General features: G+C 29.9%; 1 protein-coding gene across 2 annotated transcripts in view; it reads left to right on the forward strand.

Annotated features, from left to right (window-relative positions):
- Positions 1-27012, forward strand: part of toc (toucan) — a 117225-nt gene that overhangs the window by 80494 nt on the left and 9719 nt on the right. The window lies entirely within an intron of this gene.

A 27012-nucleotide genomic window follows, 5' to 3' on the forward strand; every position in this document is an offset into this window, starting at 1 on the left:
TGAAAACTCTACTTGGAACGCTTTTTCTTAAACCTAATGCCTGCACTACACTCTCTGGGAGTTGGCCAAGGTTGGCCAAGGACGAAGAATATAGTGGGTTACTTTGGTCGAGTTCGGTTCTGCCCGCTCTAAAATTTCTCGGAAGTTGTCCGAGGTTACTGAGAACGGGAGGTAAAGTCGACTTGACCAGCTTCGAGCGCTTCCGAACATTGTCGGCAAACGGACCGAAGTCAAAGGAACCAAAGTCGGAGCCGCTCTTTCGAGCGCGAGCGGTGAGATACTTTCCTTTTCGCTCTTTCGCGTGTAAGTGACGAGAGTGAAAGAGATAATGATATGGTTTTTTGCAAACTGAGATAGAACGAGTAACTCGGTTCAATTTCAGTATGCGCGTAGGTGTCCTATGGTCAACACGCATGTCGAGCGCTGCATCGTGGTCACGTGGTCAAGTTATAATACCATATGCTTATCGGGGACTTAAACAGACTCTTACTGACATCTTTGAATATTTTAGGGCACCAAAAGGTATTAATTCTATTTTTGCTAGTATATTCTTCTAACTGATATCGTTATTATATTTTTTTTCATATAAAATTAAATAATTAAAAAAAAATTATTGCTACTTGATTTTTTTTTTAAAAATCGTTTCGAATATCCTTATGTATTTATATAAATGGCACACCGTAACGAATTCTTATTTAGAATCGATGGCGACAAATTCTAGGATAGTCACTGATGTAGTGTTCGTATTCTGAAGTATCATTTTTATGTCTTAAGGCATTTTGCAAAAGCCGACAAAGATTTTGCGTAAATTGAATATTTACGACCGAAAAGTTTTCACTGATGTAGTATTGGTGAGTGCCCACACAAACTTTTATAATTATCAGTAGCGTAATTTTAATATTATGACAATTTAAAAATTGCGATTATTTGGCACATTTTTCGATCGCGCTCAAATATGTCAGCAGTACGTGACAGAAGCCGCCGTCCGGACGGTATATGAAATTTGTGGCAGTGTGGCTGCTACTCGGAAGTCGGCGACCTCGGCCGACTTTAGTTGGGCTTCGGTTCGGACAACTTCCAGAGAGTCTAGTGCAAGCATCAGATTAGTAACTTTGTGGTTGCGGGTTCGAGCCCCAGCAGCGGCACTCGAATTTTTATTTGTAGAAAATGCGCTATTATTAAAAAAAAACGGCAGCAGCTTCAATGACTTCTGCTGGTTGTAAATTATATTACACATAATAATTTATATTTATTAATATAGATGTCACCGATTCCTAACACTTATTTGTAGGTATTCATTATGTTTGATTGCCTCACTCAGTTAGTACAGATTTGCACGTTGTAACGCATTGGCGTTACGCCTGTCAAATTACAACGGAATTTTTTTTTAAATGTATCTATACTTCAAACATTATATTTTTGCATTTTTATATTGGTGGTAAAACTGACAATTTATTTTACGTAATATAATAGTTATGTTCAATAAATATTTTTTTATTTAAAAATCATATTATACATGTACATAAATATTTTTTGTTTTGACAGCTGCTTTTCTTTACAAATTTATCACAAAATCATTAGGAATTGTCCAGTTCTTTTATCATTGTTCTCTTTATTTATAAATCTTAAATATATCTTCAAAGCTTTTGTCTATGGTTTTTTATAGTACTGTACATAATGACATTATTATACTATTTTACCTTAATATTAAACAGAAATTGAAAAATGTTTACATACAATCTATATTATAAATGATTTTTAGAAATTTAGAGATAAAAAATTTAAATATATAAATACAATATATTGTAATATAACTTATATCATTTATGAACAAATTAGAATCACTTGATAAAACTTTTTTTAATTATGATTAGGAGTAAAAAACAGATTTTATTGCAGCATATTCAATTTCAATTTTAATATACTGAAATATATGTTAAAATTCGCGTCTTTATTATTGATGTTACATACCTAATGTTGCTTTTATATTAATTCTTAACATCACAATATGTTAATATAAAAACTATATTAAACTGAGTACGGTATTGAATTACAAATTACGTAAATATGATTGATTGAACTATTTATAAAAAAACAATGGTACATTTTCTAATATCAGCGAATTAAAAATTATACTTAAACGGACCACGTTTGAAGTAAAAGTAGAGAGCGTAGATTAATACGTGGGAATTTGGCTGTTTGCATATTTTCATTGTGAAAGCATTTTTGGAAGGTTTTAATTGCTTTTTTATATATGCCTGTATTTTATACATGGACAGATTCTCACAGTATTGTTTTGACATCGGGATGACACATCGATCGTTGTTACGCTAATCGGTCGCGACTTAACAGTCTTCCAAGTGCATAACAACCAACGCCACTCGTTAATCGATTCGACACGCTCGGTCTCACTAAGATCAATTATCAATTTCATGCCGAAGCGCCGACAAAGTGCATGTTTGAGCAGTTTCTAAGATTCATAGAGCAAACGTTCGTTGCGGAGCGGAGGTGCGCTGCAGAACCGAAAGTCGACCAAAAAGAAAGTTCAGCGAACGTACTGTTATGGCAGGGAAAAAACACCAATTGCTTCGCTTACTTCATTCAGTGCCGGTCGACATTCGTTACGGGCTAGTCGTAGGATGATCTGATCGGATCAGACCATGGATTGTCACTCGCATTGTCACTGGTGGTTCAACGCTCCGTTGACTCGGAGATGAGTCCGTTAGTGCCGCGGTACTCTACCATGGGTCCATTGAACAAGTTTGTGTCGTTCTTTCACGGGGATGGTAACAACAATGGCCCCAAGAAAACTCTGCACTGCCAGAAGAACTATACGAGTGATTTGAATTTATATGGAGATCCTGAGAAGCTGAAGAAGCACTACCCTTGGGCTTCCTTGAGGCGTCCCTACAAGAAGAAAGGTGATTTTGAATTTATTAGTGATAAGGTTTCAGAGTGTCAGGAACACTTAATCTGATATGAATGTTCTGAATTATTTTTATAATACATAATCACATTTCAGTGACACATACCATGGATATATCGTGCTACTAGATCATATTTTTATACATGTATTTATAACTATATTTTATTGAGCTTTTTAAATATATTATGAATAAGTGTTTTTAAATTATTTATAAGTTTAAGTTATTGCCATAAACATTATCTTATCATACTAATTTAATGATGTACATATATACAACGTTTAAGAGCCGCATGCGGCTCACGAGCCACTGATTTTGATTCGTGCTTTTAGCATATTTTTATTTAATTTAATAATTTTTATTGATTATTTTATAATACATATTGAAACAATTGTTTTTATCTTTACTACCCATATAAATATAATTTATTCAATACATTAACTTAAAAATCTTTATAAACCGCTCAAGAGTATTGCTGTAAATTATAAAATTCGCCTAATCGATTTTAAAAAATATACTATAAATTAGGTCTGCATTTTGATAAAAGATTAACTATTATTACACTGAATTTGTTGATAGGATATATAGGAAAAAATATTTCTTTATTGAAAGACATTTTATGCAGATTTTTATTCAATGGCAATCTATGTTGGATTATAAAACGTATAATAAAGAACAAAGCTTGAGTTTAGCCTACTTTTCTTTCGTAGATTTCTTAACAATAATATTTCAGCACATCATTTTTCTATAGTTGCATTATAGTAAGAGGCTTATTCAATTGATTTCTAGAAATCATTTTCACATTTTATCTATTGTATGAAATATTTAAAGATCTACTTTCTAATTAATTTTATAGTAAATTTTCATATTTTATTTCATATCATTTTATTCTATTTTCATTCATCATATCACCAAATCAGTGTTTTCACAGCATACAATGTTTCAATTATGCTAAGAATTCACTCGACACACTTTGCGCGTAGAATAAACTTTGCCATGCGTGACCGAGGAAACGTATTCAATTGAATTATATATATTCTCCTACGTGCGATTAGAATCTGTTGCTCGCGTCGAATAAATTTTTCATAATTTCCTAACAAAGGGTTGAACTTCAGCCGATCGCGTGACTTGTCAGTGAGTGAGCAAATGAAGTTTGAGAAGTGTTGCATTCATGCAAAGGCAGACGCATCGACCAATTCACAGCATCTGCGGAACAAATGATCTCTTGCGTTTGATGCGTGTCATCTTCCACTTTTCTATTTTCTTTCGTCTCGGCGCAGCTTCCGTTTCGAGGTCGGCTTTTGACGAGAGTGTGCTTTCGCTTCAGATTGTGTTACATCTATAACCTGTAAAATATGTTTTAACCCATTTAAAACTTAAATATAACAGTGATGTATTATACTATATGTATAATATATACAATGTCTAAATAAGGCAGGTGCATACTCAGAGGGAATGGACAAAAAAATTTGCTTCTAATTGCACGATTATCTTAAGTCAAAAATAATAGGAAAATAATTGTAAATGATCTATCAAATCAAGAAGCTGTATCAAATGCAAAATGTCTGTTGTTATGCACAATATGTAATTATCTGGGTGTAATAAATTACACAATGTGCATTGCAACGATGATATATGTTGAAAGAGCAAACAACATTGAGCAAATTTCGACAAAGAAAGTGGAGGAACACTTAAAGAATTTTTTAAATACAAATTTAGAGTGTTATTGAGTCTTTTGTATCTTTATGAGCAACTGTGAACTAACTGTGTAGATTTTTTAAATATTAATGGTTAATTTTTAGAATCTATGAACGTTGCTGATTTACAAAGATCAGCTGCAGATTTTGCTATTAAGTATAGCAAAGACTTAAATATGTGTTTTATAGCTTCTACGGTAATACAAATCATTAAATGATGTAATCGATAAAAGTGCAATTGTATAATTATTTTAAGTTGTATTCTGAAATAGCTATAAATAATTATTATATCACACTACACTATTTATGTGTACACTTAGACTTGGAGCATAAGCCGTACCATATCACAGTTTGTGAAATTTGTAGGTGATAATTAAAACGCGATGTTTTTGTGAGAAAAACAAAACATGAGAAATTGTAATGAAGAAAAGCCAAAATTTGCTCACACAGAGTAACCTCGCAATAGCTAATTAGACTTTCAAAAGCAATTAAAACTCTTTAACCCTTTATTTATTAGCTTGAAACCTCATGGTCTCGTATTAAATATCATTGTTCTAAGTATTCTTAGCAATAATCAGATGATCGCCTTACAAATGGCCACCTGGAAATTACGATTCCTATTTTAAAAAACGTTCATGGCCTCTCTTTGATAGCATTGTTGTACGTATCCATAGTCATAATCGGATGGTCGCCTACAATTGACCACCTGGAAGTGTGTTTTTTCCCCATTCGTCCAAGTAGCAGTATAAAATAATTTCACAACTGTAAAGCCCTGTGATTTTTTTTCATTCTAAACTGACTCGAGCTTTATTGTATATCAATATAATCTTACATTTGTATAATAAACTATAACTTAAACAGCTCTTACTGGTTTAATAAGTTGCACCTTTTAACATAAGAACACTAATATTTTAATTTTTAATATTCTGACCGTTCAAATTTGTGCAATTTAATATGAATATATTTTTAAATGTACGAAACACGATGCCTTGGGATCGCACAGACGCAAATAATAATCTGAGATTCATTTTTTTTTATTACTCCAGATGAAAGATTTGGGATTGAGTTTTAAGCGAAAATCCGCAGTTAAGTTCCAATAACGAAAAATACATAAAAGGTATTTTTCTTGATAACATAACTATACCTTCATGTGAAGAAGGGTTAATGTAGTATAAATACCATACGCGATGTATTTGCTTAGGTTGCACCAAATCTAATGATTGAAAGCTGCTTTACTATGGATGTACTAGTCGTCGGTGTTGATTTGATGTAAGCTCCATTGGTAGCGCGCACAGGGTTCGACTCGAGTATATTTCCAAGTCGGAAGTGATTTTTAAATGACGGTTCCGGCTTATACTTGTAGTTATTCATTATGTCTGAATTTTGGCTTATACTTGTAGTTATTCATTATGTCTGATTGGCTTACTCAGTTGGTACAGATTTTCCCGTTGTAACGCATTGGGCAAACTTGTCAGTTTACAATAGAAGATTTAATAAAAATAAATATAAAATTCGAAAAGTTTAACGATTTTGAAACTAATTATTGATTAATTAAAATAATTATTTTGTAATTAAATAATATATATAGCTTTTAATTGGGTTTTTACACTAATCGGTAAAAAATACGAATATATTCGAATACTTTACATATATTTTTAATTCAATATTCGAATAGTTAAAAACTACGAATAATTGAGAACCCTAGTTCCTGTTCTTGGGGTTGAAATTGGGGGTTGATAGGCATCCAACCACTGCGTGTGGTAAAGTAAAGCATCCACTTCTTATCTTCAATAACAATTTGGCTCAAAAATAAATCTTTTGGTTCTAGAATCATTAATTGTTGATACACTGAGATTCGCTGCGCTGCGCGCTGAAGTTTTCTTTAGACAATTTATGAGATGAACATATTCTGCAAATTTTCTAACTTTTTAAATGTCTGTGAACTGATGTGTTTGATATGTTAAGCTTTTGTGCTCGTTTCTGTATTGTTAATCTCGGACCTATTTTAATGGCAGCCCTAATATCCTCACTAACAACCCTTAAGGACAACCCGCCTTTACGTAGATACTTTACGAAATTTTAAGGACAACATTTGACACTTTTTTAATTTATTGGCATCATTTACGATTGCATTACAGATGTTTTTAACCGCTATTGTTGCATTATTACTGAGTTAAAACTCACTTAACTGAGATTATTTAACTCTACTGCCTTGTTGATTTATGGTTGGAAATATCGAAACAAAAATTATCCCGTTACTAAATAGCATCGGTGTTCGTTAGCAGTAGTCGATACGACTACTGTTAACAAACAAATGGGATAGCATCAACGATGCGCTTCAGAATAATGTCATAATCTCCAAAGGTCAAATCATTAAGGGCCCAATTTGGGCCTTGGGAACCGAATATAGACTGACACAATAGCTCCTTCGTGCTGTCGTGCATCATAATATCTGTCATGCGGCAATGCGACACGATTAATTGCCGACTGTCGGATCGGTCCATTCGCGTCATCCCAAAGAACGTGACGCCGTGCTACGGATGGATACACACAGAATCCGACGCCTACGTCGTGCCCCGACTTTCATCAATCAAAAGCGTAAATGGCGAACGCCGCCATTGTCGAACGCTATGCAGTTAAGAATGCCATAATCGCGAATAGCCTTCTCGTGCAGTGTTTGGCAACAATGGCGGACGATTTACGAAAAATCGCCCTTGGCATTGATGGAAGTGGCTATACAAAATCGGAGATTGTGGGTTGTTAAAGTTGTTGAGTTCAAAAAACTTGAGAGTAAGGAACTTTCTCATATGTGTGATATAAGAATTGAAGCAATTCGATTATATGCACGTATCAGTACGATAACTTGTAGGTAGATTAATTACACTGCACTTTTTTGCCACAGAGAAAAAATCATGAGCTGCATCATTATTTTTTACTATACTTTTATGACTGTTTATAATATATAATTCACATTGAATAAATTTTAATCTCATGATTATATAAAAATATTTTTGTATAATTTGATGTCGAATTGCAAATAGTATACCATATGTTTAATTGCGACTTATTAGTTATTAAGATTAGGAAAATAATTTATATGTAATAGATCGACAGTATAATTAAATTTTATTTTGCTTCTAAAGAAACGATAATGCAATATTTGATTTATTTTCCAGATTATTTTTATATTATAATATACAAACATATTTGATGTATACAGTTTCGAAAAAAATAGATTGTAGCAGACATGTTTATTTTTTACTTAATTGTGTGTTATATTTCATAAGATCTTATTTTGGAACTAATTACTTTCGAACATACCTATATATTATACACACTTCTAACTAAAACCGTCTACTCTACAAACATAACCGCTATAAATGCGTTCACTATAATTAATTATTTTCTTAATGGATGTTTTCCTTTGCCAATCTGGGCTTTACTGTAAACATATTTTTTTAATACCTTAAAAAACATTCTCGCTAGAAAGAAAACACCAGAACGCACTTATCGCTAATTAATAAGGATAAGCCTTTCGCGATTAACGGTTAAAAGTCGCAGTTAATTGTAATACATACATATATCACATGTTTATTTGCTACTTGAAGCTTATATTTTCAGATCCCGTAAGCATTAATTTAGATCAAAAGTGTATCATTGAAAATAAATTGATTTATTGCTTCTCAAATCGTTTTGGATTTTTTCCAAGTTTGCCATTTTTTATGTATAGTATATGATGTAAATATATGTATTACGACTTGGGACCTGAGATGATACATATATTTATAAATATATAAATATTTTAAAATAAGTCGCAATTCTAGGTCATTTTAAATTATCGTTTATGACGAATTATCGTTGCAAATTAAAGAAAGTCATAAATTCATTACATTGAAATTTATGTCGCACACCTTCCTCGCAGTGGTATAAATCACTATAAACTGACACCAAAACGATGACCTTATGTATGTAATTTTACGCTGAAATTGTATACGTATATTACACGCATAATTGCATGGTTTCGATAGCTTGTTATTAAGATTTCCATATGAAAGGATGTATAGTGAAATAGATATCTGTAATTAATTTAGCGTGAAATATCGTTTTTTTAACTATAATATATTCAATAATTACAACACTGCATCCTCTGTATTGCTTTAAATGTAAATATAATTTTGAAATATTAATCTGTGTATGAATTATTATATTTATATATTTTTTCATTGCGCGTTTTTTAAATTACACGTAGCAATAAAAGTACTATACAAAATAAATAAGCTTGATTTTTTTATGTTAGTTTATTTCAAAAATATACATACAGTACACCCCCCAATAACACGGTAAATTGGGGACGTGCTATTTGGGTACCCGTTACTTTATGTGTGAGCGAGCCAAATGGAGGATATCTCACCATTTGCGGTTTTTTTCACTTTACTCTCTACTGGCAACTTTTGGCGCGTTCGTACGCCGCCGTTGCGGGTCCGCGCCCCGTTAAACTTTATAAACACCATGTAACTTTTTCAAATCGTCAATAAAATAATACTGCAGCGGCTCAATCTGTGTATAATTGCCACCTGTCACCCCCCGTCGCCTAACAAATTAAAAAAAATAATAATATACAATATATAAAATATAGCACAAAATGATATAATTAGAAACCTAAGCACGTAGACCTCAAACTAATGATATTATAATAGGTTTAACTGCATCAAAGCAATATGTGCTTACCCATTTTATATTTAAATTTAAGTTTAATTTTGTCGTAATCACCAACTCTAGAGATTAGTGGATTTGCATGGTCTCGCGATATTTTTATAGTATTTTTCAGTTTGATAATAACAATGTAGTAAATGTTTAAAGTTAGTATAAAACGGTGTATTATATAATATTTTTATGGCTTTATTTTGGAAAACTTTATTAAAATTAGTATTACTCGATTTACTTCACACTGGAAAAGCGTAAATTACAACAGGTCTGATTAATTGTTTATAGACTAAAATTTTATTTATTATAGTTAGTGCGATTTTTTTATTATTAAATATTGATTTTAGAGTCTCAATGGCGCCAAGCCTTTTTGACCGAAGTTCAGATATATGCTTGCTGAATTTAAGTCTGAAGTCCAAGTGTGTACCCAGGTATTTAACGCTTACTCTTCATTGAATGTTATGCCCTTGTTTACTCTTAATGGGCGCAGGGAAGGGCTGTGTACGTTTTGTAAATATTATTGCTTCTGTTTTGTTTTAATTAATTTTATTTCTCTATTTCATGAATTTTTTTTTAAACTTTTCCAGTGATTTTTATACTTTAACTAAAATATGTAATTTTAATTGCAGTGTCATCGGCGTTCATTGATAGTATTTTTAGGATTGGAATATAATTAGTATATAAAATTAAGAAAAACGATTAAAGTTTATTTCCCTGAGGTACACCAGCTGGTACAAAAATGTATTATTTAGCAAAACAACATAGCTTTAATCCTTCGGTAATTCTTTGATGTTCTGAAATTATATTTAACTCGTGTTTTGTTTAGTCAAACCTTTGCTTTATTGAACTTCTATAGTATATCAAATTTAAATTATAAGACGATATTTGATTTTTAATCAAATAAAAAATGTAAATCTTCTTTATCTTTACTATAATTAATAGTGAAATCTGCATTCGATGTTTATAAAACAGTTACACTTATGTATATAACATAATATAAAACGCAAATATATGTTTTTTTATTAAAACATTCAGTATATTTTTTTGCAATGATATCTTTATTTACGAAAAATTTGTGTAACCCTTTTTTCATGTGACCTTTTTGACATTTATTATGACATATGACCAGTGCCATAACTAACTTTTTATGCTCCTTGAGCAAGATTTTATTTTTGCGTCGCTTAATTTTATAATAAAATAAAAACGATATGACAATATTGTATATAAATATTATTTGTGTACACATTAAATGTACAAGATTTTATTATTTTATATTTGTACTTATTTTGATTTCTTTTCTAGGTAATGTATTGCTTACGTAATCACGATATAATGTTAAATTTAAGGAAAGGCTAAATAATTTTAAAATCTAGAGTCCCGGAGTTGAATAATTTTAGGTAAATTTTAAGTTACTGAATTTTCTCTCACATGTTGTAGTAGATGTTCGGAGCTTATAAAATATCTAATATAATAGTGTTAAGGTTTTAAATTAAAATAAAACTATTTGTCATAATTAATATCTTACTAAATATTTAATGGACACAAAAAATAATATAAAAACCACATTGCGAGGTTTCAATTCGAGTTTAAAATTTTTTCTTTACACAGCTTAAGTATTTATTAAAATATTCATTATAGCGAAATATGCAGTCGGTTTTGTTTTGTATTGTAGATTCTAAAGCTATAGAGAAAGAGAAAATAACCAGAGATAGTTTTTAGTTGCTCATAACGCCTATTATTTATATACGGTAGTAAAAACGTTATTAAATTGTATTAAAAATCGGATGTTACTCTACGATTTTCGTCGTTTGATTTATATGTTTTAATTTTCTCAATTCTTATAATCAATTTATTTGGAAAAGTATATCTATTGTTTCATATTTTTGTGCTTCCAGTAAATTTGCGTAAAACCTGTTTCTCGTAGTTATATTATATATCTCTGCTGTGACAAACTAATTAAAATGCTTTCTGATTTGATGCATCATTTTAATTTGTTTCTAATTATTTTATTATATTTGACCATTGTATAGCGACTTTCATTATATCAATAAATCTTCAAATGACGATTTTAAAATCTACTTTTTATATAATCTCAAAAAATAACATTTACCATTTTATAATACGATTTTTATTAAAAAATATTTTTGCGAAATAATGAGCAACAATTCCACTTTCAACGACACAGTTTTCAATATTAAAAAAAATATTTGCATACGTATTGTAAAATCGCAAACGTACGGTTAGATGATTTTGCACCGTAAACCACACGATCGACAGAGCGTGATGATTGTTTGAAAATATTTACCATCGAAATTTTCCAAAACGAGTGAAAGTCTAGCTAGCGAGTTAGTAACGCCCATAAAAGTGCTCGCATACAGTGCACGAATACTTTTTTTTTATGTAATATATTATTACCAAGAAAATATACCAGGTTTCCTCAACTTTGATGTTGTCTTAACAACGTCTTTATTTAAAATATATATATACAAGGTTCGAAGAATCGGAGAGGATGCGCAAGGATCGCATTTTCAATATAGGTATTATTTATGTTACTAAGACTGACCTTCGCTAGTTAAGTTAATATTTGTCTTAACGACGTCCTGGCGTCTATTTTAAACTCGCTCGTAAAGTATGTTTATTATCATTTAAATTTTGCGCATGTTTACTTTGCCTTTCTTCGATACACGCATGTGTTTATCGTTTAAAAATATTTTCGCTTAACGGCCGGTTAAATATTTTCATACCGATTTTTTCAGTACATACTGTATTGAGTCATTGTGCCGTAGCCGATGAAAATGGCCATCGCGCGCGACGAAAGCTTAATCGTAATTTTGCTGAAATATTGGACGCACGGTATTTGCGCTGCTCGTAAACTCATGATTCATACGGTTTAGGTGTGGTTAACTTTTTTTCAAGTATCGTTAACACAATGAGATCATCGAATTTTGAGCCACTTCTTGGTACTTTACCTATTGCTCGCTGAGCCGTTAAAGGTCATGCAAATAATTCGAATCTTCAAAACTATAATCAATATTGACTATTTTCAAATAACTATATGTAGATTTAGGTCTAATTACAGTTTAAGATTCGCTTATGAAATTTTAATAGTGTTTCGTGCATTTCATTTGATATATTACTTTGATGTTAGTCTTTCAAGTGCTATAATGCGTTTGCTCTCGACGTGTTTGTATTTATTGTATCGATTGATTTTAAATCAATGAGGATCACATTATTAGTTCAAGTTGATAGAAATAATATCCGCATTATTATAAATAACAGTTTTAATAATTCTGCAAAAATACTGCTATGTTTAAAATATTTTCTATAATTAACAATAATTGTATAAAAAATACCGGATAAAATATTTAAGCATATTTGAAATTTATTTATAAAAGAAATTTATATTTAAGACATGAAATACTGTTTTAAGAATCTCAAATCGCTTAGTTCTAAAATATTAAATACTTCATAAAAATCGGACAATACTTAAATATATACATTTAACAGCTTAATTGAAAACATTCCAATAGTTCCTCATATTGTGATCCGATTCGAAATTAACTCATCAAGTGGGCGGCAATCTGCTAAACGCAAAAGCGAAAGCTTTTAACGAACGATTTATAGTCAAACAATAATCATACGATTGATTTTTAAAGTATATCAATTAAATTATTATTAAATTGTTACATGCCACCGGGTGACCGCAATATTGCATTTCATTTCAAAAAAATCCGCAGTTCCGATTTCGTAACAACTGCGGGAAAAACAATACACAATGGGGATAAATTCATGCAAAAATCGGCCTCTAAAATCCAGATTGCCTATTCCGTTGTTTGAACGTTTCGAAACGGTCTTCTAGTCTAGCTTTCGACGTTTTTTTTATATGCGTGAGGTCTATATTGGTTTGATAGTCAAAACATACCAAATCCCGGGGATTACGCGCGTGCAATAAAAATAACGCTTAGAAGGTGTTTTCTGTATTACTTAATATTTTTACTTTTACAAAATTACGTAGGATTTAATATAATGATGGTTAGAGAGAATTTTTTGCTTCTACCGTCGATACTTTCACGATCGGTTATTCATTTTAATTATTTTTTATTATAATATTATGAAAGTTTAATCATGGTATATATGGTATTAAATTTGTATGCATTATTAAAATTAATTACACACTGTGTATAGCTTTTCCTTTCAAGTCAATAAAAACTATTATATTTGTTTACGCCTGAAATTAATCTAGTAGTTTAGAATGTTTAGTCGTAAATCTTCGATGGGAGATTAAAGGTTAATACGCTTTTCCAGATTCATAAATTTTATATGTTACACAATCGAATTGTATATTTAGATGATCTTTTCGTCTAGCCAGGAGTTGGCAACTGTGTATTATTGTAACTATTATACAAAAAAAATCTTGTCGATAGCTTAAGAACGTGAAACATCCATTATTTTGTCTCATTTTGACCTTTTGTAGTATTTATATGGGTGAGATTCTAATCTATGAGATTATTAGAGATCATTTTAAACGTAAAGTATATCAGCAACCATTTTAATTAAGATAGACTGACTGGTTGGACCTCAGTGACACGCAATTTGCAACCTGGTTGTACATTATGCTTATTGAATAAATATAGTTGAATAAAAATCTAAATGAATTAGCTAACTCTTGTCTTGATTGGTTTATTTCATCAATTTTTTTAACTAGTCGTTATTTAAATATTTGTCCATCTATTCGTAAAATATTCGTTTATTTCCAATTGTTATTACTATATATTTTTAATTAGATTTAAGTATTTGTGTGCTTAAGTCATTTTTATTCGGCGTATTGATACAGTATTTACAGCCTAATTGTGCTTCTGTTTATTAAGCGAAATTAGATATTTATAACAGTCATGGCAATGACAACTAATAGCTGACAAACAAAATTTAAGAAAAGAACACTTTGTTATTGCTGAAATTCCAGAAGTTCCTCATATTTCGAGTTAGTATTGTGCAACTGTGGACTTTCTCAATGGCTGATTTAAATTATTTTATACGCATAATATTTATTGATGAGTCTAAATTAAATAAATTATTATAGTAATATTTTTTAAGAATAAATAAAATTTACTCTCGTACTGATTTAAAATTTTAAACTAATACTCCATTTTTTTTTAATTAAAATTAATGTTCTTGATACTTTTTATTGTTTTTTTTTTATAATGTACAAACCTGTATTTAATGTTCAATTTTTATTTTAAGATTCTACAGCTTATGACATACCTTTATTTTATTTTATTTTATTTTATTTTATTTTAATAATTTATTTAGCTTAATAGCTAATCTTTACATCTAACAAATTTAGTAAACATATATAAAAAATATATAAAAAACACATAACAAAAATAAAAAATAAAAATATACAATAATAAAGACTTAATATTATAATTTATTTCTATATGTACGAAGGTGTTTTTTTATTCCATTTATGAAACCCGTTATATTTTTGCTGTTTCGGATTTCTCTTGGAAGACTATTATATAAATCAAAACCTCCGTACATAATTCCCCTAGCCGTACTCGTTTTCTTATACTTAATTATCTTTAAATTTTCTCTATTTCTAGTATTATATTTATGTATTATTTCTTATTAAATACTTATTAAAATATTCTGGTAACATATTATTTTCTAACTTATATATAAATACTAAAACATTCATACTCAATATTTCTTGAACATTCAACCATTCTAATCTATCAATCATACTTTTACAATTAGTTAATCTATTTTTATTTAAGATTACTCTCATTGCCCTATTTTGTAATTTTTGCAACATTTGTTTGTCTAATTTATTTAACATATTTAATAGTGTTGCACAATAATTAAAATGGGGCAATATGAATATATTGTAATATAGTCTACTACAGGCAGCCTTCGACTTTCGCACATAATTGGTTCCTGAAAATGTGTGCGAATGTTGAATGTACGAAAGTCGAGGAAAGTAAAAAAATTTAAATTGTATGTATTTTAACTGTTTTCCACTATTCTTTTTCTTTTCTTCATATAGTATTTTATATCATGCTATGTTTTTATTGATCGCCCTACGCACTTAAGATATGCGTTCTCCATTGGGATCACAATCTTCCATAATATTTAAAAATTTGTCAAGGTGCGTAAATGCTTCATTCATATTTTTCATTGTTAAAGAGTTTTCCAAAATAAACCTGTCTCATATACATTAAATACTTGGCTAGAGGAATATTCTACATCTTCAATAATTTTGGATAATTAGGAAATAAATTCTTTTGCAGCATCTTTATCCGCATCAGCCGATTCTCCAGTAAATTTAATATTATGGAAAGAATTCCTCATTTTAAAATTGTAAAACCAACCGTTACTTGCTTGAAAAACCGTGTAAAAATATTTTTTTAATCTATCCTTCCAATCTTTGTGCAAACTAAGAGCTTTTGCTTGAATAATTGAAATACTCAGAGGGACATCTTTTTGATGTTGGTCATCGATCTACGATGACAAAGATTTTCCATTTCATCCATGTTTTTTTTATGCTGTGTTTTCTTGGAAACGTATCATTAAAGATTGTGGAAATATATCTTTATTTTTCACAATTTTGAACGTATTTTTTAATTATACTTTTATTTTGCAAAATTGATCATATCGTAGACCTGTTTGTATCATACGAACGTCCGATTGAAGCAAAAGATTCACCACTATCAGAAAGTTTTTAAAAAAAAATTTAATTAAAAAATATTTTTTTTTAATGTGCGAAATAGCGAATTGTGCGAAAGTCGAACGTTCGAAAGTTGAGGGCCGCCTGTATTTGATAATCGAATAGCTAAACATATTTGGAAACTCGACCCATAAGCGATGTGATATTTTTTAATAATTTACTGTTTAAAACTGTGTTAAAGTTAAGCTTTGAAGGAAGCAGAATAAACAAACAGTTACCAATATTTTAGTTTATCTTACCATTTATTGTACAATATATCTAAGGACTTTTTTATGTTTAATATACATACATAAGATGACCATATTTTGGAAATTTTTTTCGAGGTGGACAAAGATGGATTAATTGTTATGGGACCCAAAATAAAGTTCATTTCGAAATTTATTATTAAAATGTCAGCTCCGATTTTTTTTTTTTTTTTGATGAGAGGAATTTTATATTTTTTTTAAACAAAGAATGACAAAAAAAATGAGGAAAATATTTTTGAGAAAAAATCCTCCTCAAAGGATCTGATCTTGATGCTGGCACTCAACTTGTTGAGTAGCAGCACAGTGATGGTGTAACAGCCGCTACTCTGATCCCTGATATGCTTAGCATATCAATCCTCAATCGTTCGTTCTAAATGAAAATGCCCGAAAGTCCTTATCTATAATATTTTACTCATCAGGATTTTACCTAGGCTAAAATTGCATCGGTTGACGCTATGGATCTTAATGGATATTTTCTTACGCTCTCGATTATTATTCGAATGTTCATTTACAAACTCTTGTGTGTGTAGTACATAAGTTGGTTTAAACTGAACTTGACCAGGTTTTATTTAAGAAACTTGGTAATATGACATTAGCAGTCATCACGTATAGATTTTCGTCAGGCGTATGATGTATATTTGGTTCAATAAGTAATGAGCAAATCTAAGAAAAACTTTCATTTACCCTTTATAGTAAAATCGGAAGTACGTCAAGGAATAGATAAGCATTGATAGCATTAAATATAAATTTCCGAACTATACATTGCCATTTTATTCCCATATTACTCAATTTAGATTTATTATTATATAATAAAATACACTCATTTTTAGTGTATTGTTTTTTTTATAATGAAACATAATAATTATTGGGATTTTCGAATTACATGAATAGACTATGTCAAATGCTTTATTAAAATCATACCCAACACCACCGATACGTTGGCGACTTATTGAACCAACGCAACGTCTCGATATTCAACAACCATAGATAGATCATCGATCGATTTTTTCCAATACATCGTCCACTTCCTGTTGCGCCATCGAACACAGCCGACGGAAGTAGCAGTCCTATAGCCAAATCATGGCCTGGCCTGGTCTGCCAGTGCCGTTCGGTCCGCGTCGGACAGCCGACGCCGGCACACGCCGGCGTCTATTTTAACCGCTCGCCTGACCCGATAATGCAAACGACCCTATGTCCAAATCCGGCACCGTGCCGGGACAATCTCAGCATAATGAGTGATCCGTGGCTAATTAGCTGCGGCCCGTGAGTGATGAACATGCGTGTTTACATAATACAGCTGTACTGCAAGAAGTGCGGCGCTCCTACCAAGGCAGCGAAGGCCTCGGCCATGAAGCTGGAACTGATCAAAGGTCAATCTGAATAATTTTCCGTTAGAATAATAGTAAACATATGCTTTTGAATCAACTGATTTATGTATACAGGTAAAAAAAATAAGCTTAGTCTCTTTCAACACTCCAGTATGTATATAATAATGAACAATACAGCTTCCCTATAAGCATTGTAAAATAAGATTATATTTTACTCACAAAAATCTTATGGCCTATGGCCTAAGATATTTTGATTTCTTTTTTATAACACATTGAGTATTTCTAACGTAAAATTTAATTAAATTCTAAATTTATTCTAAATATATTTTATATTTCGGTTAACTTAAAAACCATTATTACTAAAAATAAGCGTTTCGTATGAATCTAGATGTTTCTTATATTATTTTTATAAATAGATGTACACAGGGCATTTTTTTATACAAAAAAGGTGCCGCAATGTACTTCTTGTCAAGCATTTTACTAAAGAAAATTATATTGAAATATCATTTAAAGTAGCTTTTTCTATGCTACGAAGCGCATAAAAAATAAACAATTTTATTGCTGTGAAAGTATTGGTCAAAGTATATTCAAACCGAATTTTGGTCACTAGGAGGGCGCAAAAACAATTATCACTTCTCAGAAGTCAAAAATTCACGTCAAAAGCAATAAAATCGTGACGGAGCTGTCACAGTGGGAACGCTCGGTAACGAGCGTTCCCACTGCGACGGCGACGGCACGATTTTATTGCTTTTGACGTGAATTTTTGACTTCTGAGAAGTGATAATTGTTTTTTGCGCTCTCCTATTGGTCAAAATTCGATTTAGATACTCTTAATTTAATTATCATTCATTAAAAACCGTGAATAAAATTGATATCTTTTCTTATTTTTCGTCTATCCTTTACATAGCTTCTTATCATAACAATATTGTTATATTTTCCGGCGATTAAGAAGTAACCGAAATTTTCGTTTATCTTAAAACTTGAGGTAAATAAAATAAAAATAATGACGTCATATATACGTAAAAATAAAAAAATAGAACGTTACGCAGATTATCAATCGATTTTTAAACATATTTACGTAAAAAAAGTTTACATGAGAAAAAAAACTCTGGATGTACATAAAATACTTGATTCTACAATAGTTAGATTTTTTGACCTTAACCCTTTGTAGTCCAAAGTTTTTATAATAAGTGTCACCCCAAGTTCAAACTATTTTGAATAAATATATTCAATTCAATAATTTATTTATCATTAAATATAATAAAAAGAAAAAACTATTTTCTTTACAATATATTATATCTTTCTTTGTGTATGTAGATTATATAAAATAAATTTTGCATTTGCAAAATTAACTTTGAAAGTTAAATTCTATATTAATTATATAAATATTATTATATTAATTTAAAAATATAAAATATATTTTTTTAATTAATTTTTTATTTTTTTATTAATATATTATGAATTTTAAGATATAACTAGAAAAAAAATGTTAATGCTAAGAAAATATCCAAGATAGTATTAGGATATTAAATATATAATAAGCTGATAAAATATTTAGTTGAGCTACTTTTAAATGCACCACTTTATTTTTAATTAAATTTTGATTTGCAACAGTTTATTTACGTATTATTGAATCTGTCATTAGGTTTTTGATTTGACGCCAACGATTTTTTATTTTATTTTTTAGTTTCTCTAAAAATGCGATAGAATGCGTATTCACAAGTCTGAACTAAAACTTATTTTTCAGCTGCTGAATAAATAGATTTGATCCGAGAGTTTGAAAATAGTGAAATTAACTTGAAATTTGGTTTTTAACCATTGTAAAATCTTATTTAATGTTTAATTTTTACTATATGAAATGCATAACAATCTTTACCGTTTTTTTTTTGCTGTAAAATACATAATTAATATGTATTTTATTTCATTTTCACCGCGTCTATAAAAGTGTTATTAAAAATATCAACTGTTATTAATTTCATATTTGCACATCCAAGATCACATTTTTAGGACGCTTAGGAAAATTAAAATATAATTTTTAATTATGCTTAAAAATATTTAATCTGTCTTATATATAATTTAACGAGAAATGATAACGACTTTAATATGATATATATTAACTGACTCAAAAAAATGGCTATTTATTTTTCGTAGATACATATAGACTAAATATTTAAATTTTGATTCAATGGAACACTATCTTACGTATCTGATCACTAAGCAAAGTTAAATATGTTTATGTAATAAAAAACATTGATTTTGTACTACATTATTCCTGTAATATCTATGCAATTTTTCAATATTCATAATGAAGTCGCCTATCCCTAAAACCTCTCATACCTTTTCTGCTCCGTCAATCATATAATCAATCACTATAGCCTTAAAAGTATCCTAATAACATACTACATACAGTTCCGCATTGGCGTGTCGCTCCACATATCAGGCCCTTGACATCCAAAACGGGGACCTTTGCCCAAAATAATCCGAGTATCCTGTTAGTTTTCCGAATAGGAGGACCACCGTCGAGGTTAATTACGGTCGGTTTACCCTTCCGGCCGGTGTCGTCTGTCTACTCTACACTTCTTATTGCTTTCTACTCTTTACTTCTTATTCTTCTATGGTCCGGATGCTCCCTTTTGGTGCTTTAACGCGATTTCATGTCGAATTATCACGCCCACTGTGCGTTCGTGTACATATTATATTATAATATATTATATAGTAGACGGCTCTTTAGGAAAGTGATTGTGTATCGCATGATGTGTGTGTTTAGTCCGGTGAATGGAAATCAGGAAAAGCACGAGTTTAGTGCAAATTGCACACACGTCAAAAGCATGAGTACAAATTATGAGCTGTTGTTAGAGAGTGTTATTATTGTGTTCGGGTCGTAGTTGAACGATGTACATATGATTGATTTGATTTAATTGTCGTTTTCCTTGTGGAATATGTAGCGAAAGTTTTGTACTGGATTATTTAATTGTTATTTCTTTATAATTTTCTCCTGACACCCATTGAATTCTCTTTGTGCATAACCGATCTTGGACATCCAGAGGCAAGATTTATAATCATCTAGCACAATATTTCGAAATAAATTATCATTGATCTCTCTCTAGCTCTTTAATTCCATGAACCATATAGGAATACCAAGAAAATAGCATTAGACGCATTTTTATTTTAGAGAATCGTTCTTTTTACGCATTAATTAAACCGATAGATTTTTTTATATTTATGATCTTAAATTTACTAGTAGTATTCTAAAAGAAAAATATTTTATTATTATACATAAAAGTGTTTACAGTGATTTTTAAAAATGCTACAATGTCTATGTCAATGTCTAATTTCACTAAGTGCAATCTTCGCTTAATGTAAGGAGAAACTGCTACTAAAATTCATCGCAGTTTTATTTTAGTTTGTACCGTTATTAACCGGAAAAATGTGACAAATTAGTGAAAGCAGAAATAAAACTTACTCAAAAGCAAATTTAATAGATGTTGAAAAATCGATTAATTCCATAAGTAATGTAAATATGTCTTTGAAACTGTTATTTATCTAATATAATATTATGAATATATTTTAAGGCATTCCCAATTGTTTTCTGGACTTTATGTCAAGAATTTAAAGCAGGTGAACTTATTGAAAAAACGCGTATACAAGTCTTAACTGAAATTTATGTTTTAGTAACTGAAAAGTGTGAACGTAATCTGAAATTTTGTTTTTGAATATTGTATTTTAATGTTATATTTAGATTTAAAAGATAAAACGTAAACAATATATAGTATATGCTAGTCTAAGTTGTATAACGTAAAACCCTATTTACACTTTATATTTTGACTGTATAAAGTGCTTAACTTCTGAAAATCCAGCGACTCACAGGTGAGTCACTTGTTGATTATTTATTTTAAACAAATTTAGTTTTTAAAACAATTTTTTTAATTAATAAATATTATTGTACTAGCTTTATTTATCAGTAAACCAAGTATTTTATATTTATTTTTAAAAAGAGACACTGACGCGTGGAGAGAAATAACAGGCGACTCAATAAAATGTCGCTGGCGTTTAGAGGGTTAATAGCCTTGAACAATTAAAAAAATGTGCTTTTTCTATGTAAATAATTATAATAATTTTATATTTTAAATATATTGTTTAACAATTTATGTTTAAAAATAAAATATTTAATCTTTCTTGTATTTCTAAAATAATCCAGAACTGTTCTTTATAGAACGGTTATCAAAAAAAATCTTGTTCTTGATTCAAAGTGTCGATTGAAAAATAAATACAGGTATTATAAATTAATTCCAAAATTAAACTCTGAACTTTCGGATTTCAGAGTGTCGAGTTGTATTATTGTCGGCTGTGATTTCCTGGCGTTACTTATTGTCTATCTTTTGCATCTCTCGCCACGTCTTGTCACCAAGTAGAGTCTCCAATTACTCGAACCATCAACTACTCGAGTATCGAATATTAAAATTTTAAAATACTCGAGTACTCGAGTACTTTCGAGTATTTACCAAATGTACCAAAATAGCTATTTTTCAAATTCGTGCACATATAAATAAATAAATAAAATACTTAGTATGTTCATTTTTACAATTATTTTAACTTCACGAGCATACTTTTTAAAAACAATAATGCAAAAAGTGTCTCGAATTTAATATTACTGCTAACCTTTGGTTTTATTATTCCCGTTATGGAAAAAACCCTTTCCCTTGCTGTTGATGTTGGTCTTATTGTCATTAACGCGTTGGATAAGGCTTCTAATTTATATCTGTTCGCTTTTTATAGATATTAAATTTTTTTAACTCTCTTTTTATATTCTCTTATTTCATTCCCTTCTCTGCTTTTCTCTTATTTCCTTCGACTATTGACAAAATAGCATTTTGTAATTCTTCTTGAATAGATTTTTTTTCTTAACAAAATACAATATTCTACTTCTTCTGATTAATGCGAAGAATTTAAATCTATATCCTTCGAAGATGTATTTGGGTGAATCCCTTTCACTCTAGAGCTAAACGGTTCGCAAAGAACTGACTTTACTTTAAATGCCTTTAAAACACACAATTGTTTTGATTTATATTTTAAGCTGAGGGATCAGTATAAACAATTTACAACACTTTTCGCTACAACTGCATAGTCATAAAACCTAAAAAAAAATTTTGTTGATATTTCATATTGTTCATTGCCATAAATTAGATAAGTTGGGACTGTCGAACAGAAAACACAAAAGAAATTTCTCCGTCGTACCCACTAACATAGCCGACGACCGGAACTATGCAACTATGGGACTATGAAAAAATTATACCTGATAGTAACCGCTCTAACTCGGGACTTCGGGCATAAACGCAAAATAAAAGCAAGACGTTAACCTTTGCCGGACCGAGTTAAAGTTATTTTTGTTTCTGAAATATTTCAAAATTTTTTAATTTCGAGTATTAATCGAGTAATTTTCAAAATACTCGATTATCAAGTACTTGAAAAATAGACAAAAATACTCGAGTATCGAGTACTCGATTACTCGAATTGGAGACTCTATCACCAAGCACCATATTTTTTATAATGCTGATTCGAGACAGATGTGGTGAATCAGAGATGAGGATGCTTGCGAGACAATTGCATCGCTTCTTGGATACATCCATGAAATGTGTTTACTCTTTAAAAGATAGACTCCGGCGATTGGTAGCCAAAGAGTAGAAGAATAATAGTATTATTTGCAGGGTAAAACGTATTGTTTAGTTTTTCAGCGATACTTTTTAGACTTTTAATCTTACTTTTTAATTATTTGTAACGGTCGTTAGAATGACTTCTAAATATTTATAAATTGTGCAGGTGGTTGAAATCCATTTTAATATCTCTCGGATATAGAAGTATTGAAACCACTAAATTTTCTTATTGTTTCGAACCACTATCACCAAAATATGTAATATTAATTAATGATAAAAAAAATTATATCAGATTTGTTTTAAATGAGTAGAATGAACTTTTACGTTTTTATCATATTCCTCAAATTTATATTTTGGGATCAGTTCATATTTCAAAATCTCCCATCCAACGGATGTGCAGCGTCTCCTGTTAATGAATACGCGACAAATGACACCAAATTGTTGCCATTTGTCATGGTATGGAAAGTGACATTGAGTTGTTCTCAACCTTTCTTAAGTACATAAATCATATTAGAGCAATATGACACGCAAATGAAATATTACATTGCATATTTATTTTGTATCGTTAATGGCGTGTTAAAATGGCAAACATGTTCAAGCATAACATTTTTTACTTTCATGCATAAATAACGATTGTCATCGTTGTTATGGTGTGACTTTTATTACTCTCAAGTCTCTCATTCTCTGATAAATGTCGGTTGCACGTGCACCACCAGAAGCTTTTTTTAAGCTTTTATGTGCTTTCTTTTTAAATGCTCAACATGTACAACATACGGCGTGTACTGTTGATTATCCAGAAATCCCGATTATTAACGGTTGAATCTAAAAATACGGATGAAAGTAAGTACATACGTGAATCGTTAACCGACAATTTACGACGCCTTTTAATCGTACTACGTGACGTCACACTCGCCTTTTCGCAATAGCATACCTCTTCTATAGTTCATAATTATTGCTTATAAAGACTATTTAATTATGAATCGAAGTCGTGACTGCTATACACGATCGGTTTTATGTCTCTGTTTTAAATGATTAGGACCCTAAGACCGTGTGAAGAATAACTCTTCTCTCTAATCTGTCTATTTAAGAATTATATAATATTATAAAGCATTTGCAATTTTATTGCAATATTATATTATATATACCTAAGCAAGATTATTTATTGCATAAAGAGTAACTCATGATTATAAATATTATTAAAAAAAATATATATAACAAGTTCTTCAAACACAATTTCATACAAAAAATAGTTTCCAAGTTGAATGTAGAATCGGGTTGAGCTCTTGGAAATTCGGGTGACTGCTACAGCTGGACTTGATTCGGGGTAGTTTGTTTATTCCAAGTCAGAAATAAGGTAATAGTTCTGGATGAAGTAGCGGAATGACTGAAACCTGTACGAAAGCTTGTTGCATATGAAAGTTTTTGTGAAATCACACACCCAAAATTTTGATATGTGTACAACTTATGTTGAAATATTATGATAGTTGTTTAAATTAAACTTGATCGTGTTAAATTGTTGATCAAAATGTGGTAGATATATTGCCTAACTTCCAGTTGAATGTTGATAAAAAAAATTGACGACAATTGTAAGCGATGCAGTAAGTTTATGATCATGATCTATATTTAAAAATATTAATTATCGTAGCTTTTTTGTAATATATGGTTATTCTTATTCATATATTATATTATATAATTTAATCAATTTTAAGGAAGTAAAAATCAAGATTGATTGATTAAAGACAGTAGCGTCTTGTTTATAAGAATAAAAATAAGGATATAATACTGTATATAAATAATATTATATGTCAAAGTTAATTGTCGGATGAAATCCGTTCTACTCGAATCAAATCTGATCGATTTTTCGCCCGCATGCGATTTAAATTACATACGCCTCTGCTATTCACAATGATAATGATACCTGTAGATGTTCGTATGCGAAATATTTATGATACCGTGAAATTGATAAGAGCGCGTATATATTATAAACTAGAGTATGTTCATGTATATTGAAATAGATTTGAAACGCTATAATTTCTATTGAATTTAAAAAAAACTATGAAACTATCGACGCTTCTTTAGTGCGCTGTTTTTATATGCTTAAACCAATATCTGAGTATATAGGGTGCTGACATATTAACTCTATAGTGCTACGAAAATAGCTCATAAATTATCAAAAAAAAAACATCACCCTTTTACATTTGTATTTTTCCAATAAATAATTTGCGCAATATTGATTTTTTAATAAATAGAGTTTTAGTATTTAGGCCGCAAGTATAAAAATTAACATTTGAGCCGTTGATTTTGAAAGTGGGACAAGTCCATTTTGTTCAAAAAAAGAGTTTGAGCTAATTTTCATTAGAAATTATCTTAAAATTTCTGTTTTTTAATCAATTCATAATCATATCTATAAATAACAGTGTAATTTTTTACTAGTAATTTATTTTAGTCAATGATTTTGAAAATGAGTCAAGTCCACTTAAATAAAATAATATTAATAAAAATGAAAAAGCATGCTATGTTAGTTAATTTACAATTTTTGCAGTCTTACATGTTTTAAATATTATTTAGATACCAAAGAAGTAAAAAAAATAGTATGTAATATAATCGTCCTATCGTATAGCTTCTGGATATGCTAAGGCCAAAATATGTCATATTTACTGGTTTAACCCATTTAAAAACAACAGTATTATTCTCACGCGTCTTACATATTTTCCTTAAAAAGATTTTTCCTTCTCAACGATAATGAGAAACTGTATTTTATCTCTCTTGAATTAAGATATACTCACTTCACTCATTTCGAAGCTTATTATTTCACTAGAATATAATCTTCACTAATATTTGGGTATCCAGTGAGCTTCTTTCACATGCTATTATTTAATTTAATAATTTTTCTTTCCATAAATTCATCTCAGACGTTCCAGTTATAATTATATAATATATAAATATAACTGGAACGACTCAGATTTATATGGTTGATACTGATTTATAATACATACATATCTGTATAAAGCATACTCTGTCTGAATAATAAAAAAATACGCATATGTGCTTCCAATTTATGCCTACATTTGTATATTCTAAAACTCATGTGGGATGTGCGAATATTATTAACTGTGAAAAGCACGTGCCGCGAATAATATTAATTTGACGGTAAACCCACATGTACATATAATATATATATTCACACTCAATTTTATATAAACACACCAGAATTATTTAACGGTCATCTATAGATGTAGATAGAAAGCGCTCTGATTAGATTTCAACGCTTTGATTGCTATAAAATTATTATGGAAAAAAAATATTTTCTACATATATAATTTACGAAATACAATTGACCTACTCAATCTAATGGAAAAAAACTCTTTGATTTTAATTTAGTATCACTTACAAGATCCGGACGTTCTAAGCTACTCTAAGATTAGACGCCCTTGAATATTTGCCAAATTTGTGCACAACTCTGAGTCATTCCCACGCTTTCAAATATAGATCAAATCTGCTTGCTTGTTTATTTTTTTTATTCGATACGCCTAACGTGATTTGCGTCAGTAATGGTTATCTATCGAGTCTGGATTAAAATAAGATGAACCGTTCTAGATGTCTATTTTAAATCATGACCAGGTGATGTTTACACCTGTTTGAATCCGTTATATTGTTACACACTGTCTACTATTATATAATAGGGATCGATGATTGATCTATCGTTAGAGATTCGCTTTGAATATAAAATAGACGT

Source organism: Plectrocnemia conspersa, unplaced genomic scaffold (genome assembly GCF_051122295.1).
Source record: "Plectrocnemia conspersa isolate PC_06_02 unplaced genomic scaffold, ASM5112229v1 ptg000005l, whole genome shotgun sequence".
Lineage (NCBI taxonomy): Eukaryota > Metazoa > Arthropoda > Insecta > Trichoptera > Polycentropodidae > Plectrocnemia > Plectrocnemia conspersa.